At 37.7% G+C, this 18,713-nt stretch overlaps 1 protein-coding gene across 12 annotated transcripts in view; it reads left to right on the top strand.

Annotated features, from left to right (window-relative positions):
* The first annotated feature begins 834 nt into the window (after positions 1-834).
* The window catches only part of TENM4 (teneurin transmembrane protein 4), a 1,582,078-nt gene continuing 1,564,199 nt past the window's right edge, over positions 835-18,713 (top strand). For all 12 annotated transcript variants that reach the window (XM_064644892.1, XM_064644901.1, XM_064644900.1 and 9 more), the window contains exon 1: positions 835-1,107. The gene's annotated coding sequence lies outside the window, so the exon portion shown is untranslated. The remainder of the gene's footprint in view (positions 1,108-18,713) is intronic.

Below are 18,713 nucleotides of genomic sequence, written 5' to 3'. Positions count from 1 at the left end.
TCAAATTCATGTGAAAACATTACATTTAAAAAGAAGACGTGAAGATGCCATGTGAAGATGGCTCATAATGAAGGTTTTGTCAGTGGCAGCCTGGGCTGCTGCATGTTTTGGTGATTTTTGTCTACAGAAGCAGCCTTTATTTACAAAAAAGTGGAATTAGTTGCAGGAGATTTGGGTTCAAATTCTGTGCGTGACCTTGGACATACATTTTCCCCATTCGAAGCTCATTTTCTCCCATGGAAAGTGAAGATACTGATATTTCTTACATTTGTCTAATCTGACTCTAAACTCTGGTTTTTAGAGTGAGTCAATATACCACCTCGCTCTGTGGGGCCATCTTCACAGCTGGGAGCTGTTACTACTCTTATAAGTCCTGGAATAATAATAGTTCTCATTAAGGAGTCCTGTTAAAAAATGTGCTTTATCATGGCTAAAGAAATCCTCTTTCAGATTATTAATTAAAATGAAATCCAATTGCCTTCACCTATGGACCATGGCATTTGCAGCGGGAACATTAAGGGCAGAGAAATTTAAACGAGCTATCTTGAAAGTTTTATTTGAAGGCTTGAAGCTGCATTTGTTCCCTTCTCTCCCCTCCCCTTTTGCGCTGTTTCATATCCATTGTTTATTGACTGATAGACTTATTGGTGAATTCTACAGCAGTGATCCAGCCCAGGGAGGTCAGTAGGGTGCAATTGCTAGCAGAACAAGCTTGGGTGTGCTTCAGAACTACTCCTCCCTGCACAGCTCTTTCAGTATGCATATCACATCTCCCTGCTTGTAGCAGGCTGATGAGTGTGTGCAGTTAGTGCAGGCACACACATACTTCTGCGCTTCCCTTGAAAGTGGAGCATTAGCAACTGCAGTCAAAAAGCACCGTTGCTTCTTCAGCTCTGATCCGAGCAGCAACTGTCTAATTCTGTCTGGAGGAACTAAGAGACAGCATTGGAGGCAAGTTTAAAAAAGGACCTAGTGACACCCTGCTGTCACATCTGGTTTCATGAATCTACTTATTAGTAGTCCATTTAAAATTACTTTCCCAGTCCCATCTGTAGTGCACATTCTTGAGAAGTGGCTGGCTGGAAAGGAGGGAGCACACTGCTGAAGGTATGTTACAGTCTTCTTTACCTTACATCTTGTGCTGAATGTTTCTGTCTGTGAATCTCACTTGCAGACATTCCTGGTCTATGCAGTTTTCCACAGAGAGCTGACGGAGAAGGGCTTTAGCAAATCATAGCAATAGGAATAAATAGACAGATAGACAGGTAACTCGTTTGTGTGAGGTTTTTTTGTTTGTGGTTTTTTTTTTTTTTTGCCTTTTTTTGTTCTCCATTGACCATGATGATTTTTTGTTAAGGGGTAAAATTAAATGACTGGATTAAACTTTCAGGAAATATGACAACTCTGACTGCGTTTTGCATCACAAGCAAATAGACTGCTTGTCTGTCAGGGAAAAATGTCCATTCATCGACTGTTTAACTGTGGACATGGAACATTGCTTTAGAATGGATGTGTTTATTAAATATGGGCTGTGTATTCACTACCAGCTGAAATTTGCATACATGTTTTGAAATTTGAAAAAAAGACTCTAACTTTCAAAATGCTCTGGATTGCAGCACACTTCTTTAGAAAAGAGGAGTGAGCCAGGCTTTTCATTTCATTTCAGTTCAGTTCAGTTCTTTTACTGGTATGTATTCATCTGGTAAAAAGTCTCTGCCAAATACAAGAAGTTTGCTGTTGTTGCATTTCCATAAATTTAACAGCTGTGAAGAGAATGAATATTCATAGTGTTTGGATTTTTGGTCCAAAGATTTTTATGACAATTCTGACTTTTAAAAGGGAATGGGATCTTATATCAAAGAATTATGCAGGTTGAGGTATTGTGATAAGCCATATATAAATGTTTCTTCAAAAAACCCCTAATACAGGTAAGCATATACTGCAGTACATAGCTGACTGTACCTCTTATTTACTTGTAGTCAACTTGATCTGTTGCTTATACTTGTGGACTCTTTTGCTAACAGGTCATCAGCAATGAAAATGAAGTACAGTTCAAATGCTGCTCTCTCATGGGATGTTATTTCCCTAATGCTATACAGCTTCTGAGCATATCCAAGACATCGCTAATATTATGATGATTAAATTTTAACTTGGTACATCCTGCACTGGCTGAAAACTTATTTTGGGATGTTTCTAAGGTCAGAGGAGCCCTCTGCAAGCTCAGTGTATTTTAAGGATGGAAAGGGATTTGACTAATCTTTCCTTACGAAAATTCCCCTGTCAGTAGTTTATCAAAATTGCATGAGCAGCAGAGATGGTCCTCCCCTGCAGGTAGAAGTAGAATGGTCTTGAAAAATACAGAGGCAGCATGTGTGCATATGTGTCTAGAGATAGCTCATCTAAAAAAATTTCAATAACCCTAGCTGCCTCTAGATCTCAATGACTTCTGTATTACCAAAAAAATGTCATATTAATGGGTCGTACTGCAGATTTCTGTAACTGCACAGTGAAGAAAACAACTAGACAGGAACTGTGTTGTATAAAACCACTTCAGAAACCCTCCTGAAGCTCATTGTGATTATTTCATTAAAAATCCTCCCAGTACCTGGGAAGTGTTGGGAGCGGTGGAGTACCTGCCTCTCAGAAGTGTGACAAGTAGAGCTATCCATGTGTGCTCAAAGTGAATTTTAGCTTCCTAATGTCCAGAGGAACCTCTTTGGCAGACTGTCCTCACTTGGGCTGGACTGTGCTGCTCAGTGGTGGCGAAGGTCAGCTCGGCTGGAGAGCTGTACCTCTCGGCTGCTGCAGCCCTCAGCCCGAACTGGGCTGTCACTTAGTGTCTCCTCCTCAGGGGACAGGGAAAAAACTGTTTGTCCCTTTCATATGTCATTTTTAATGACAGTTGAATCAGTCTGGTGCTTAGATAGAAAGTTTCTGTTGGTCCTCTCTTATCCACCCTTTTCCACACAGAGGAAATGCAGGGACTGGAGGCATAAAATACATTTAAATATGTATAACAAAAAAACAATTTAATGGGACAGATCCTGTTTCCGGGAGAGGAAATCGGATTATCGTCCTGAAATCAGTAAGAAGTTGTTTACATGAACAGAAGTTGTTTACACAGGCAGAAACTGGTGCAAAATCTCACTTTCCCTTGCTGCTGTTTGAATTTATGTGACTCGAGGACCTGGCTCTGTTCCTTTAAAGCTTGGTTTTATTCCAGGAAAAATAGCCAAAATAGGGAATTTGTGTTTTCACTCACTAGGAACAAAAAGCTGCCTGTGTATGATGACAACAACAGGTATCTGAGAGCAAATCCCTTTTGTCTTTCCCCTCACCAAAGCCTAGGAGAAAAAAAAAAACAAAACAAACCCAGCATATCCAATGAAAAACACCCTCCCAAACCTCTCTTTTTAATTCCCTTGAAGACTTATAATGTTTCCTCTTCTCTTTAATGTGTGTCAGGCTCCTTCCTGACCTCCACCTCTGTGTTGGAGGGTCCAGGAGGTAATTCACTTTGACCTCTTGGCCGCCTCGCCCGTGTGCCTCTTCAAAGCAGATTTGTCTGTCATATAAAATGCAATCAGTGATGCGATTCTCTCATGCCTTGCTACTCAGAGCCAGCATCCGGAGCCCCAGATGCATTTTGTTAAGTTACAGACTCTCACTCCCAGCAGTGTGCTTCCCAAGCCGACCAGCCCTCTAGTGTATTGAGGTATTTGATGTAAAGAGGTCTCTTTTTGTCTGTTGCTTGTGTTTAGCAGAGGTAAAGAGGGGGATTTGAAACAGCTCACAAAAGCTTAGCGGAGTTATTGGCATCTGGAGTGATTGGTAAAGCCACACAGCATCCATCCTTCTGCCTGGAAAAAGTAAGAACTGGATTTTGTGTACTTTTAGAGTGCCAACACCTCTACGATTACTGCTGCTCCATAAATGTGAGTTTATCAGAGGCTGCTGGCATACAAACAACTGCAAAGTTGTTGCAGAAGACAGTTAGCTGTTTACACACTTTAGCAGGGATTTCTGAAAGCATTTTGTACCACACATGCTGCACAGGTTCCTCAGTTCTTTCATGGATGTAGCTGAAAATGAAGATGGAGAGGAAATGCCATGAAGTTTCAATATTGCAGCAAACTAGGATCCAGATGGTAAACCTTTTTACAGCAGTATGATGGTTTAACTTTAAGACTCTTCTGGCTACTACTCTCCTGTTTAATTTATCTTTCCTTAATGTTATTTTGTTGTGACTTTTTTTGCAAGATAATGCCATAAAAATGCATGGTTTCAGGCATGGTCTTCTATCAGGAGAACTTTCTTTCGTCTCCATTAACCCTAATTAACTGATTGTATGATTAACAGCATCAGTTTGAATTCTGTTGGAAAAATATTCCACGTGCATTCACAGTTCAGGCAAAGCATGAAACTGAGATGATTTACAACAAAGGAAGAGAATTAACCTGTTGGAGGGAGACCAGGTTTTCACTCTTTTGGGCTTTATCTTTAGTCAGAAATGATTTTTGGTAGTATAGTTGCAGTAATGGTTGAAATTCTCCATAGAGAAGTTTCAAACCTCAGGCTGGTGTTCTACAACCTTTCTGAGGGTGGATGTCAGGTAGTTTTGTTTCTTCCTGTAACTTGCAAATCAAGTCCTGTCTTGTAAGCTGCTATTGGTGTTTGAATATGTTCTTCCATCTTCCAGTCACAGCAAGGATCATCACTGCCCTCATCTTCTTTAAAAGGCTGGTTGGTGAGACACCCAGTGGTGATAGTGAGCACCCATGAGCTGGTCAGTGGGACCTCCTGGATGCCTTCCTGAAAACTGTGAGGTTAAATACGAGTGCCTTCTCATGAGCTCCATAATTTATCAGGTACCTTCATCTGCTGCCTACCCTAGATAGCAAAAGTGCTGCCATCCATCTGTGCCTCTGTGAGAGAGAGTCACAGAGGTTTGTAGTCATGGAGAAATACATCTTCTGCATTGTCTAAGGAAAAGCTTCAGCAGCTGATATCAGTATTAAGTTCATATCACATCCAGAGACTAGCCACAATACTATCTTTTAGCAGAAGTCTTGTCAGAAATTCAACCTTAAACAACATGACACTTAAGATTCCTTCCCTTTACTCTCAAATTCTGTCATTATCTGATGCATATTGAATGTGAATAATTAAAAAGACATATTTTTTTATATAAAGTGTCTCCAGAATATAACTTGATCATTTTGGTCTAGATTATAATATTTTGCAAATGGGTTTATAACTTCTACACATATGGAAATGAACAAGTCCCACTCCAATACTGTATCTCCCATGATAGGTATATCCAAAACCTGCTGACATAGGAATTAAAAATCCATATCCGGGTCCCAGACTGTGACACAGCTCATCTGCCATCACTGCCATTACTGCCCAAGCTGATGACTAAACTCATTCTATGTCTCCCTGCTTAGCCTGAAAGATCCTTTGGGCTACCTTTATGAGAGCATAATTTATACCCAGAAGCCAAAAGTCAGATTTGTTTCCTGATTAATCCTAAAAATAAAGATCTGTCTAGTAATTCAATCAGTGTTTTAGACTCTACAGATTGTACTGACCAGCTCATTGTTGGCTAAAATGGGAGCTTAGTCTTCCAGTGCAAGGTAGATATGGGGACAATATAATGCATCACCTACAGGAGATATGGATCCCTCTTCAGTGGAAACGAGAGCACAGAGAGCATCCTGCAGCTCAACACTGCAACAGAAATGAGCCCTAGTGATTTATCACATAAAAATGGAGAGGCATGAAGGTCAGCTTAGGCTGAACACATCTTCCCTTGGACCACGTTAGAAAGGCTATCTTTGTCCACTGACTTAAAAGTAAATATAATGCTTACTTTGATGAGGTCAATGCTTAGCATTAAGGTGCATCTATACCTAAATTTAGTGGCAGTGTTAGCACCATCACAGGAAATGCTACAAAAGCCACCTGGCTTTTGAACCCAGATATTTATGATTGAATGCCTGAAGTAAGAGCGAGAGTGAAGAGTCTCTGCTTGGATACATTCTAAGTGCTTGTACAGGTGGAAAAGGATTTAGGGCATCACAAGCTGTTTTACTAAAGGTCATTTTTAAATACTATCTTGAGAAAAATTAGTTAACATGGAATTATGTCCCGGGGATCCTCTGAGGAAGAGTAAATCTTAACTGATCAAAAAAACTTTTTTTCTGTCCTGTTGGAGCTGCACCTATTTAGCAATTCTCATCCTCAGGAAGGATGGCTGGATATTGCCAGTTATTAAATATTTGCCTTATAAAACTGTTTATAAAAAATAAACAACCTCATAAGTCCTAATAACATGAAGTTCTGTTTCCCATCACCTGATAATTTGTCACTGGGTTGGTGGCTAGCTACCTTCTTCTTTGTCTCCTGTGCTCTGGACTATCCATATTGCAAACCAATAATTAACTGTTGTGAATGTTGCTGGGGGTGAGGAGTAACAATTCATTGCAGTGAAATAGTGTTTTTTGCTGTAAAGTTACTAAGCAGAGATATGGCAGAGTAAATAATGTATGAGGTGATTTCATTTCAGGAAGGTTACTAACAAACATTTCCACTAGTTGGAGGTTTGGACTTGGCAAGAGTGATGTTTACATTGTTTTGGTGATACAAAAAAACAGGGAAAAATGATGAGATTCTCTTATATTCTAAGACTCTGGAGAAATGTCAGTATTCAATTAAATAAAATGAATTAAATAAATAATAAGAAAACGTAAAATTAATGCAGTTTCAGATGCATGGGTAAGTTATCACATAAATTTAAAAGATCTAATATAAAATGTTGGTCAATTTTATTTTGCAGGATAAATGTTGCTATAGTTTCTCTAATTCCAGGTAATAAAAAATAATTTCTAAATGGTTTTGATGAAATATTTTACCTTAGTATTTATAAATAAAGCTATAGTGTTGACCAGTTTTCTCTTTAATAAAACCCAAATTCTAGTATCTGTAAAAGGTGAAGGAAGATGTAGCTGAGCATATTAAAGATGAATAAAGCTCTGTAATGATTTTTTTTCATTGCACTAGTTTTTTTCTAAACAAAATCTCTTATCTCAGAAAGCCATCAAGTTCTCACAAGTTGAGGAACATAAATCACAGCAGAATAGGCAGCCTCCTGCTTCATTCACTGAGCTCCATATGCTTATCTACCTCATGCTCTTGCATCCTAGGCTCCTAAAATGCTACAGTCAACATTCCTTCTGAATTGTGATACGTCATGTTAATCAGCCTCTACAGTATTCCAAAAATGTATGCAAATTAGACTTTTGATGAAGCAGAATATTTTGACAGTATTTTTGCATAAATCACACATGCAAGCATGCACACACACATACACGCACAACCTCTTTAGAGAGGAGGATATTTTTGGACATCATTTTTTTTGGAGTAGGTTGTGACCAGGATGATGATGTTGCTTGTGAGCAGGAGCATGTATGTGGCAGTGTGCCAGGCCCTATAGCTAGAAGCAAATTGAGTTTAAGTCCACTCTTGGCAAGAAAAACTGCACCAAGGAGAAAGAAATATAACAGTTTCCACTTTCTTTGTCCTCCTTTCCCCTTACCTCCCTTTCTGGTACCTTGTTTGTTCTCTGGGTTGTTTGATATCAGTAATAATATCAGCATTTTTAGTGTTATCATATGAGAACATTGCCATGTTATGGTAGATTAATGTTTTTCCTTAATCTGTTCTTTCAGAATAATCAAAAATCAAAAATCAAAATAATTTATCTGAATTTAAATAAATTTAAGTTAGATTTTAATTAAATTTGCTGATTTTCACATTGGTTATCTATCTAGGTTCACTGAATATATAGAAAGCCATTGTTGAAGTTTGTTCAGATGACTCTTGTGAGTATTAGCACTGCCTGGCTACAAATCTCTCAATTTTTATTCTCTTTTGACCTCCTTTGCTATAGTTTTATGTTCTACCTTGTCCTTCAGGTCTGTATTCAGACTGCTTACAAGTCTGAATATGTCTGTCTAATCTGTCCCTCTTGCTGAAGGGCCGAGGCTGAGCAAGCAAAACAAGAATGATGCAGGGAATGCTTTCTGTCTCCTTTGGGCAGCTCTGAGTCTGTAGCTGTGTAGGCAAGGACCTTCAGCTGCTATGCACTTGTACAACTAGGGCCCTGCCTGACACGTTCTGAGGTGTGTCCATGAATCCGCTCCACCTTCCACGTCTTAGTCCAAATAGGAGGCAAAACTATTTCTGTGATCCTATTTTTGCATACACAGAGTACTTTGTGATATAGAAGCATAGGACATAGAATCATAGAATCATAGAATGGTTTGGGTTGGAAAGAATCTTAAAAAGCATCTAGTTCCAACTCCCTGCCATGGGCAGGGATGACACACTCTAGATCAGGTTGTGCAATGCCACATCCAGACTGGCCTTGAACACTTACAGGGATGGGCTGTGCATCTCACCATGAAGTTGCACACCCCTGAAAACCAGCCAGACCTCTCCAAAAAAGTATTGGACCATGTTTACTCACCTTCCCCAGTGATGTTGCAGTCTAAAAACCTTGTTGCTCTAGTTTCTTCATAGATCACCACCTTTCCTGTTTTTAAAAGTTACTGTGCTTTCATGAGGCTGATGTGAGCTACCTCTATGGAAACATTAGCACAGCTGGGGCTTAAAAAACTCTATTGATATTATACAGTATACGTTTTATGCATGCTGTTTCTGTAACGGTAATGCACCAACTAAAAGATGATACTCTAACACTATTTTGTATATATAGATACTGCAAAAGAATGTATGTACAATACTTACTCTGAGCATGAGGGAATACACACAAACACAAACATATTTGCAACCATATATGCAATTCATGTTTCACAAAACACACATAACCCACAAAGAAAAGTCAGTGATTTGTCATCTAGGGCAAATCCCACAAAAAAATTTTGAATATCAGGTAAAACATCCTATAGCTAAAAAGACATACAGGTGCCTTTGTAAAGAGGTAATAGAGCTTTTAAGTATGTGTAATTTTATGGCTAAATATAAACAGAAGAATCCTTAAATAATCATAAATACAGATGTAGAGCCAAATTCTCCCAATGATGCAATAGTAATATATATAGATACACATATATATTCTAATCCACAGTTTGAAGTTCTTAATTCTCAACACCCAAGTCTTACTTTCCTGCCAATTTTATATTTTTTTCCTGTTGTCAATTGCTTTCTAAAATAAGTTTGAAGGAGGTGGAATTAAGTTTTAACATAAAAAAATTAGAAACACGTGCTGTGTCTATACCTGCTGCCATAGCCCTCTCTTTTTGTCTTGTATTGCTGTTTTCTGGAACAAGCTGTTTGATCCTGTCTCTTGCTGTTAATTTTGCACCGTCTGCTGGTAGAAGTTGGGGGAGGGGGGAAAGTTGCTGAATATTAGAACAGTGAGAGAGTTGAAGGTGTTAAAAAATAGAGAAGCTTTGCAAACTGAGAAGAAATAGAGTAGTATTACTTGTGAGGGCTTTAATAGCAGCCGCACCATCACTGGCTTAAATGTGTGTTGGTTTTGGGTGCTTTTAATGGCAATAATTAGGTAATCAATATTGTTTCAGAATGGAAAAATACCCTGCTTAAAAACAGAATAACATTGATTAGCTAAACTAGTACCATTTTAAGGAACATTAAGTAATCAAGACTGTTTCCATGATGACATCCCAAAGTGAGAGAAAATCAGACAAATCTAGTATTGGATGAAGCTGGGACTGCATTTACTCTGTTGCTGAGGAGATAACAGCTGCTGCTTTTGCCTGTACAGACGTTGTAGTATGAGTGTCTGAGGGAGGAACTGAGTCTCTATATGTTCATTTTGGTTAACTTGGATCTCATCCCAGATATAAACTTGATGTTTTCTGAAGATACAGATTCCACACTACTCTTTTCATTACCCTTACTTTATACCCTTGTAAATTCAAACTGATATGCTTAATTTGAATATTTGGAATAATTAATGAATATATAGAATTTGCACTTTGATATTTACTGAGAGGTTTCATGTGCTTTTCAGGAGATGACACCCTTAATAGATCTACTTTACATTAGAGCAAAGTGAATGGTGGGGTGGGAAATTTTACAAATAAACTCTGTCTGCTGGTGGCACGAGGAGGAGCAGCATCTGCAAGTGCTGGGTGCTAACTTCCTGCTCTATCTACTCAGGCGCCTTGACCTTCTTCAATTAAGTCTCCAGATTAATCCAGAATTACTTAAAATTTCATATATTTAAGCAACTACAGTTACAGCTGAGGCTTTTCAAACACTGCAAAGCAGGTGTGTGTAGATGACCAAGTTTAATCATTCTGATCAGGATTCACTAAGTGCAATACTTCTTAGTGATACGATGCAGATTCCTTTTCTGTGTATTATTGCAGCAAATGACACTGCACTGCTTTTCCTAAACCTGGGACGAGGAGAAAGGACAGACTGAACAGAGGTCTGAGCAACCTGATCTAGTCGAAGATATCCCTACTCATTTCAGGGGTGTTGGACTAAATGACCTTTAAAGGTCCCTTCCAACCCAAACTGTTCTATGATTCTATGATTTGACCTATACCTGATTTTGCATGAGTGGAAGACAGTGATCATTTGGTAAAGAGTATAAAATCTTCAAGGACTGATCCAGGGTGCTAAAAAGTAACAATGATGTTCAGAAAGAACTAAAAGGTGTAGGTGAAAAACTAGTGGTGGTTGAGAATTCTTGAATCTACTTGAAACCAAGTGGGGATGCCCTTAAGCTTATTTCTAAGGATAAGAACAGTCAACACCCCTTCTCCCATGAGCTAACTGATCATACACTCCATGTTTCATGATACCTGAGCATGTCCCTAAAACATTCACTTAGAGGCAAGTCCTTACATATGAATCAGAACTTCTATTGGGGAAAAATACTTGCAGCATTCAAAACATTAAGGTAAATCTTGAAAATATGAACTTTCTTTATTATAAAACCTCAAAATCAAAAATTAAAATATCAGTTTCAAAATCTTCTTCTTTAAAAGTGACAAACAAGCAAAAAAAGTATTTCCATTCAGAATTAGTCTTGTGATAATCAGGGCAAAATAGTCTCACTCTATATCATAAGATCTTGTAAAATTCTCAACTGTGGATATTACATTTATCTTAAGAATGACTTTATTTTGATCATACTGATAACTTCTGCAACAATCATAAGGGTGATAGGAAAAGGTGTCCTTGTTCAGGACAGCTAAACCTGGCTGAATAACTTTGTGCATTCATGACAAGACAAACTATTTGCACACTGAAGAGAATAAAAAGGATGAAGTAGGGATCTATGCTAAAAAATTACTCTGGTAAACAGTGGGAAGGGACAGTTCCAGGAGTTTCTGTGGGACCTGAAATCTACAAATTCCTGCCACACAGTGCGTAAATTCATACCCCTAATTGTGGGAACCCAAACCCAGCTTTCAGCAAAGGAAAACAAGAGCTGACAAAAACCTCGTGATCTGAAGGAGCTGGACCCTTCTCACAAGACCTGTTAAAGTTCTACCTCATGGATCAAGCTTGGCTCCAGCAGAAATCAGAAAGGACTTTTAAGATGATTGTATCAAACCATGTTTAAACCCCTGTAATCCCTCTATCCCCCATGTAATCCTACTAGAAGAAAAATTAACTATTTGGAAATTGCAGTAAAAATTTGTGTAACTCCCCAATTAACATAGGTTGTCCCCTTCATTAACATACAGCCCCAGATGCCTTTAAAATAGTGTTCTTGTGTTCAATAAACTATTCCAGTTTCCCCATACTGGGATCGTGTCTAGCTTTTATTTTTCAGACCGCCACTCCTAATGGAGACATTGACTTTCTAGGTACAGTGTGCTGGTAATGGTAACAGTCTCCATATTTCTAGGTGCAATGTCAGCAATGTTTTTTGTTAAAAAGTCACTGAATAAGCACTGCATTTGCAATTGGTTTTAATGACAATGAATATCCATCATCTGTGGTAACGTTGGCCTCGTTATTTTTTTAAATTTTATTCTGAATGCATCTCTTTTACAAGGGACATTTTAAATGTATTTACCTTCTAGACTGAAGATCCATCTATTGTCAGAATTCTGTTTCTCTTATAGGTGCATATGACACATAATCGACTCTCTCCCTTGTGGTCTGTTTGATAACTGCATTGATCTCATCCCTTTTTTCATTATTTTGTATATTTTCCAGTCCATTGGTGATTTAGTGGTTCTTTTCTGAATCCTTTTCAAGGGTTGCCTTCCTTTTCCTTCTAGTTAGAGACCTGTAGGCAATGGTGCTCCCCAGGGATCAATACTGGGTCCAATATTCAGCTTGTTTATCAATGACCTGGATGAAGGGACAGAACGAACCCTAAGCAAGTTTGCTGATGATACAAAACGGGGGGGGAGTGGCTGATACACCTGAAGGCTGTGCTGCCATTCAGCGGGACCTTGATAGGCTGAACAGTTGTATGGAGAGAAATCCAATTAGGTTCAACAAAGGCAAGTGTAGGTCCTGCACCTGAGGAGTAATAATCTCAAATACCTGTACAGGCTGGGGGCTGACCTACTAGAGAACAGCTCTGTGGAGAAGGATCTGAAAGTTTCGGTGGATGACAAGTTGACTATGAGCTGGCAGTGTGCCCTTGCAGCCAGGAGGACCAATACTATCCTGGGGTGCATCAGAAACAACATTGCCAGCAGGTTGAGGGAGGTGATCCTCCCCCTCTACTCTGCCCTGCTGAGGCCACATCTGAAGTATTGTGTTCAATTCTGGTCTCCACTGTTCAAGAAGGAAAAGGAGCTACTGGAGCAGGTTCAGTGGAGGGTCACAAAAGTGATTTAGGTATGGAGCATCTCTCTTATGAAGAGAGATTGTGAAAGCTGGGCCTGTTTAGTCTAGGTAAGAATAGACTGGGAGGGGATCTCACTGATATATATATCAATATCTTAAAGGCAGATGTCAAGAGGATAATGCCAGATTATTTTCAGTGTTGCCCAGTGACAGATCAAGGAGTAATGGCCAAAAACTAAACCACAATAAGTTCCACCTCAACATAAGGAAGAACCTCCTGAAACTGAGGATGGTAGAGCACCAGGGATATTGTGAATTCTCCCTCTCTGGAGACAGTCAAAACCTTCCTGGACACGTCCCTCTGTAACCTACTTTAGGTGACCCTGCTTTGGCAGAGGTGTTGGACTAGATGATCTTCAGAAGTCCCTCCCAACCCTAACTATTTTGATTCTGTGTTAGTATCCTTCTAACAGCAGGCCACTTTGACAAACATAGGTTTTGTGGCTTTTTTCATTCTGCAGTATATTTCCATGTTTATAATCCTAGTATTATATTAACTTTTGATTGCAAAGTTGTACTGGGAACCTACTCTCAGTTATCACCATCTGACATTCTAAGACCATCCTAAAACCAGTTTTCAAGATAGGATCTGTCATTGAATTACAATGGCCTATATTATTGCCACTGGTTTGTGGTTTAAGATTTGAAACACATATGGTTTGTTGATAGCCTATAGGGTTGACCTGTCCTTCTCCTTTATTTACTGTTCTCTAGGCATTCAGTCATCATCAAAATCTATGTTTTTCTACATATTGTTTTATTTACTATTTATTTATTCCTAAACCATTGATAAAAAATATACAGAGGCAAAAAAAAAATAAAAAATATCAGTAAGCTTCTACTTGAAATGCAGCTAGTTGACAATGATTCTGGTTTAGCATTGTGTTCTTCATCTAATTATTTAACAAGATCTTAATCCATTTATTATGTGAATGTTAAATTGTTCAAGTCTTATCATTCAAGATGTCATGCGGTCTCAAGTCAAGCGCATTAGGGAAGTCTATTGCAACAATATTATTATTTTCATCACACAAAGTTGTAAACATAGCAGAATGTTGCCAAAATACTTAAATTTTCTACAAATGTAAAATAGTGTTAATATTGCTGCATTCTTTTAATTATTATTGGCTGAATTTTATATTAGCCATTCTGTGTCTGGGATGCTGTTGTTTCTGCAGATTTATAGCTTTCCATAAAAAAAAACCCCAAAACACACATTTTCTTATATATTTTCAAAACATGGCTATATTTTGGAACATATCCAGCTCTCTAGAATATATTGGAAAGTTGGCATTTGTGATCCACAGAATTTTTTGGCCACATGATTTAAGGACTTAAGTGAGTATTGACTGGATCTGCTTCTCTGAAAATTCTCAGATTTCATAACTGTTGCTAAATATTGTTATTAGTTAGAGTTGTAGTCAATAGTGTTTTCTCACTTAACATTTTATGGTTGCATTATTGTGTCTCCTTGCCAAACAGAGAAATATTTACTGAAAAATATCTGTCCTTCTTTATTGTTAGCAATTATTCTGTTTTATCCACCTGGTAATTTTTTAATACGGTTGCTTATACGAGCAGTCTGGAGGGAACTTGAGTTTTAAACTTTGAGTGAAGTATGTCTGCTTCGTGACAGCCAACATTGTACCTTTTGTGGTAGCACTAAATACAACATAGAGAAGATTTTCTCTCTGACAGCATCAGCTATAACTTTTAAGAAGCGTGATTTTTCTTAATTAGTAAAGTATGGTACTGATTCCCCCATAGTCTAGCCAGAAATTACAGCTCATGGGGAGCTGGCACTAGTTTGTCAGTAACTGGATTGGAAAACCAGTAAGGGAGCTGTTTTTTTTTAAAAAAAGCGAATGTTGCTAGTTATTAAGTTGCTGTTACTATTATTGTTTAAAAATGGGGAAGTGTATTCTGACTAGAGGCAGAACTGGAAGTCTACATTTTCTTACTTATTCTGCCAGTTATTTGATGTTGATGTCAAATTCTTTTTTATGCAAGATCAAACAGAATTCTTATAATATTTAATTGTCAGAAAAAGGTCTAAAATTCAGCATGAATATTTGAAGGTAAGGAATTGTTAAAGTAAGGAATTGTTAAAGAAATCAATGCTTGCTCACATGCTAATCTGCATGAGAAAGCAGAAAACAGAAAATAAGGAGCAGGAATACATTGGCCTTCTTGTAAATCAGCCGAATTTCAGATTGCATAGGCTAGACTGCTGTAGATTCTATAACCATTTATGTTATTCTTCTCATACTTGGATTAAATTTGAATGAATTTCAGAAAGTTTTCCATCTTATTGCATGCTGTTTATAAAACTTTGCTTGCCTCTTCATTTTTTCTTCCTTAGTCCCTTATTTGCACATGTAGAAATTACTGCCATTACAAGAATAGTTTAGAGTGCCAGTGAAGTGCGGGGTTTTCTTTCTATTTTAATAACACTTAATAGCATTGTATGACTGAAAAAAATTGCTTCCTATTTTTCTCAATGCTAAACAAAGATTTTTTTCAGACTAAATATTTTTATTCCTGAAATCCCTTGCCTCTCTTTGTCTCATCTTCTCTTTAGAACATTTGCTTAGAGCCTTCTTTAACATCCTTCTCCACTTTCCACAGGAGGAAAAGAAAAATAAAAAGGGAACTTTGTAATGTATGGTGCAAAAGAGCTTATGAGAGAATTGAAGATTTAAACTGATCTTTAAATCCACTTTGGATCTTTAAAAATCCACTTTGGACCTAGACAATTAAACATCCACTGATTTTAATTTTAACCTTTTGTAAACTCAAGAAGATAACTTAAAATTTGAACACTGAATGTTTAACATTTAAACATTGATTGTATGAAAAACTGAAAGTTTTTGTAGGTAAAATATTCAAGGTTTTATTGAGATTGATGCCTGATATATCTTTATGTAGCTTATAATTTCCATTCTAAAAAAAATACTGAAGGCATTATAGGTGAAAAGCAATAATTCATGAGGTTTTACTCCTGCATTTTATTGCAGTTACAAAGTTTGAAAAAGAATTTATATCACTGCAGTTAAAAAAAAAAAACACATTTATGGAACAGATGCTAACTAGGTCCAAAAATAGTTGAGGCTGAATGACACTATCAAAGAGCAGGGATTTTTCTGATAAAGGGCACAAACAAGGGAAAGAAGAGACATGGAGCAGAGGAAGCAAAGGCACTATCTTGTTGAAGGAATCCTACCACTGTGTCTTAACTCTCTATTTATGGTGGGGAGAATTGGGCACACGGAAAGACTTTCTAAATGAGACCATATTGACCTACCCACAGCAGCGAGACAAGATCTCTTGATGCAGATTTTCAAAGTTTCTGCACGACTAGTTGGCTATTTGAATAATGGAAGCATTTGTTTTAGACTTATTTGCTAGATACCTCAAATTTAGGAGAAGGACATGTCTGAAATTGTTCTGAACCTTTTATGAAGATTTCTGTGACTTCTATGAGCATTATATCCATGGTGCAGAAGAACACTGAAGTTATGTTACATAATAGAGAAATGTGATATAAAGACAGGTCTAACAGTGTGTCTGGAAACATGCTGTGCCTTAATCTTTTTTTTTTTTTTATTATCCTCCTTTACACATGCATATCTTGTGCATAATCTTGGCTTGCTTGATTTTTTTCTTCCTAAGGAATGATATACCATGTTTCAGACCAGGGGAAAAAGAAAATTTAGAAAAAAAAGCTGTTAGTTATGAGGAGTTACTTATTTTTACTCTATACTTTGTTCAAATAGGATGATTCTTTAAAGAACTACAGAAAAGAATGACTATACTATGCCATTGCATGCCAAATTAAAGCAGATATTGTGCCAAATGCGAAAAGGATAAACTTTTTTCATAATTTCCAGTTTAATATGTGATTTCAAAAACTTCAGTGACATTTTTCTCCAGATTAGATAGATGTGTCTTGTTTTTATCTGAATGATCACTTCACTACCAACTTTTCAAGAAAAATTCAGTCAGCCAAAGCCAAAGTGTGTATGAACCCAGGTCAGTTTGGAGTGGGAAGTTCCTCGAACGATGGCACTCAGAAACTTCCACAGGCACACGAGCTAAAAGGTTTTAGAGTTGGCTGTGGGATTATTCCAGGACACCTCTCCTTATCTTCCCTCAAGTCATGCTGCCTCCATACAGATCTACAAATACTGAATTAAGATAAAATTTCTTTTAAGGCTTGTCATCAGCTTTTGTGTGTAAGTCCTTCTGCTCTTATCATAAGGTCCTATGGTCTTACAAAATTACACAAGGAATTCAACCACTTCTTAACTGTTTATAGACCTGTTGTTCTTTAATGTCTCTGTTCTATTTTTGAAACTGCTGACATTGCCTGCCTCACAATCTTCAGTGGAAACATTCTAGAAGTTCCCTAAGTTCTGCAAAAAAAAAGGGGCTACTTTTATCTATTTTAAACCAGTTTCCAAAAGTGCCCCATGAGTGCTTGGAGTAATGTGTGGGTGAGGATTCATGGTGCTGCACTCTTTCTTTATAACACCTCCACAATGTAAAGCTTGAACACATTTGCCTCCCTTCTTAAACTTAAGAAGAAGAAAAAAGAAGAAAGTAAAGATGAAGACTGAGACAAAAGCTCTTTAGTCTCCTTTCACAGAGCCATGGTTCTGTCCCCCTTGTCATTTTAATAGCTCTGCTCCATACCTTCTTTAATATATCATCTTGCTCAAAACCTTGAACTATGCAAGGTTTTGTGGTGTTGCAATGGTACCATCCTTTCTTTTCTTATTGTCCGGCCTGATGGTTCTCAAATGTGTTGCCTTTTTTAGCTGTTGCTTCACAGGGAACAATGATACTTCCAAAGCAGTTGTATTTTCTTAGGAACACTATTTTCACACCTTGATGAAGTTTATGGTATGAAAGCTTGATGAAAGTTTATGGTATGGCTGCCAGCTTTCACTCTTAGAGCAATAGGCAGTAAAAAGAAATATGAACTTGATGAAAATTGATCACTTAGTACCTTTAAGAAGGCTTGAGAGGGACTTTTCACAGGGGCATGGAGAGATGGGACAAGGAGGAATGGCTTTGATCTGAAGGAAGGTAGATTAGGTTAGATATTAGGAAGAAATTCTTCAAGGTGAGAATGCTGAGACATTGGCACAGGTTACCCAGAGGAGCTGTGACTACTCTATCCCTGGAAGTGTTCAAGGCCAGGTTGGATGGAACTTTGAGTAGCCTGGTCTAGTGGAAGGTGTTCCTGCCCATGGCAGTCGGGTTGGAACGAGATGATCTTTAAGGTTCCTTCCAAACCAAAGCACTCTATGATTCTATGATTCTATAATTAAGAATTAAAACTCTCCCATGTTACATATACTTTACTGGACAGAAAGGAAAAAATCTTATTTTAAAGCACACAAAAATGTTACTCCTCTGTTTTTCCAAGAGTTTTGATGCACTAAAATTTTTTCTTCTTGCAAGTTCTAAAAGATCATTTGCATACCTTTTTCACCTCATAAACCCATTTTTTTGAGAGATAATTTTCTCTTTTAGCTTAGATATTCTGTAATCCAAACCCACTGCTGTGCTCTCAAATTTCTTTTAACTGCTGTAACTCCCAGAACTCACTGCCAGGGGCTAAAACCATATATTATATAGTACTGAAGTTGATCTTTGTCTCACTGAGAAGGCTTTAATATATTTTATTTGACACAATAATATTTATTAACTTCAAAGTTACACACAGCATATATAATACTTGAAAAATTGCACCTACAACATGGGAAAAGCGGCTTTGTTTTGAAGGAGGTTGAACCAAATCCTATTGTAATCATTAGAAATCCGGATTC

This window comes from Pseudopipra pipra, chromosome 2 (assembly GCF_036250125.1).
Source record: "Pseudopipra pipra isolate bDixPip1 chromosome 2, bDixPip1.hap1, whole genome shotgun sequence".
NCBI classification, from domain to species: Eukaryota; Metazoa; Chordata; class Aves; order Passeriformes; family Pipridae; genus Pseudopipra; species Pseudopipra pipra.
The sequence above is the reverse complement of the archived record's forward strand: the minus strand, read 5'-3'. Positions and strand labels throughout refer to the sequence as shown.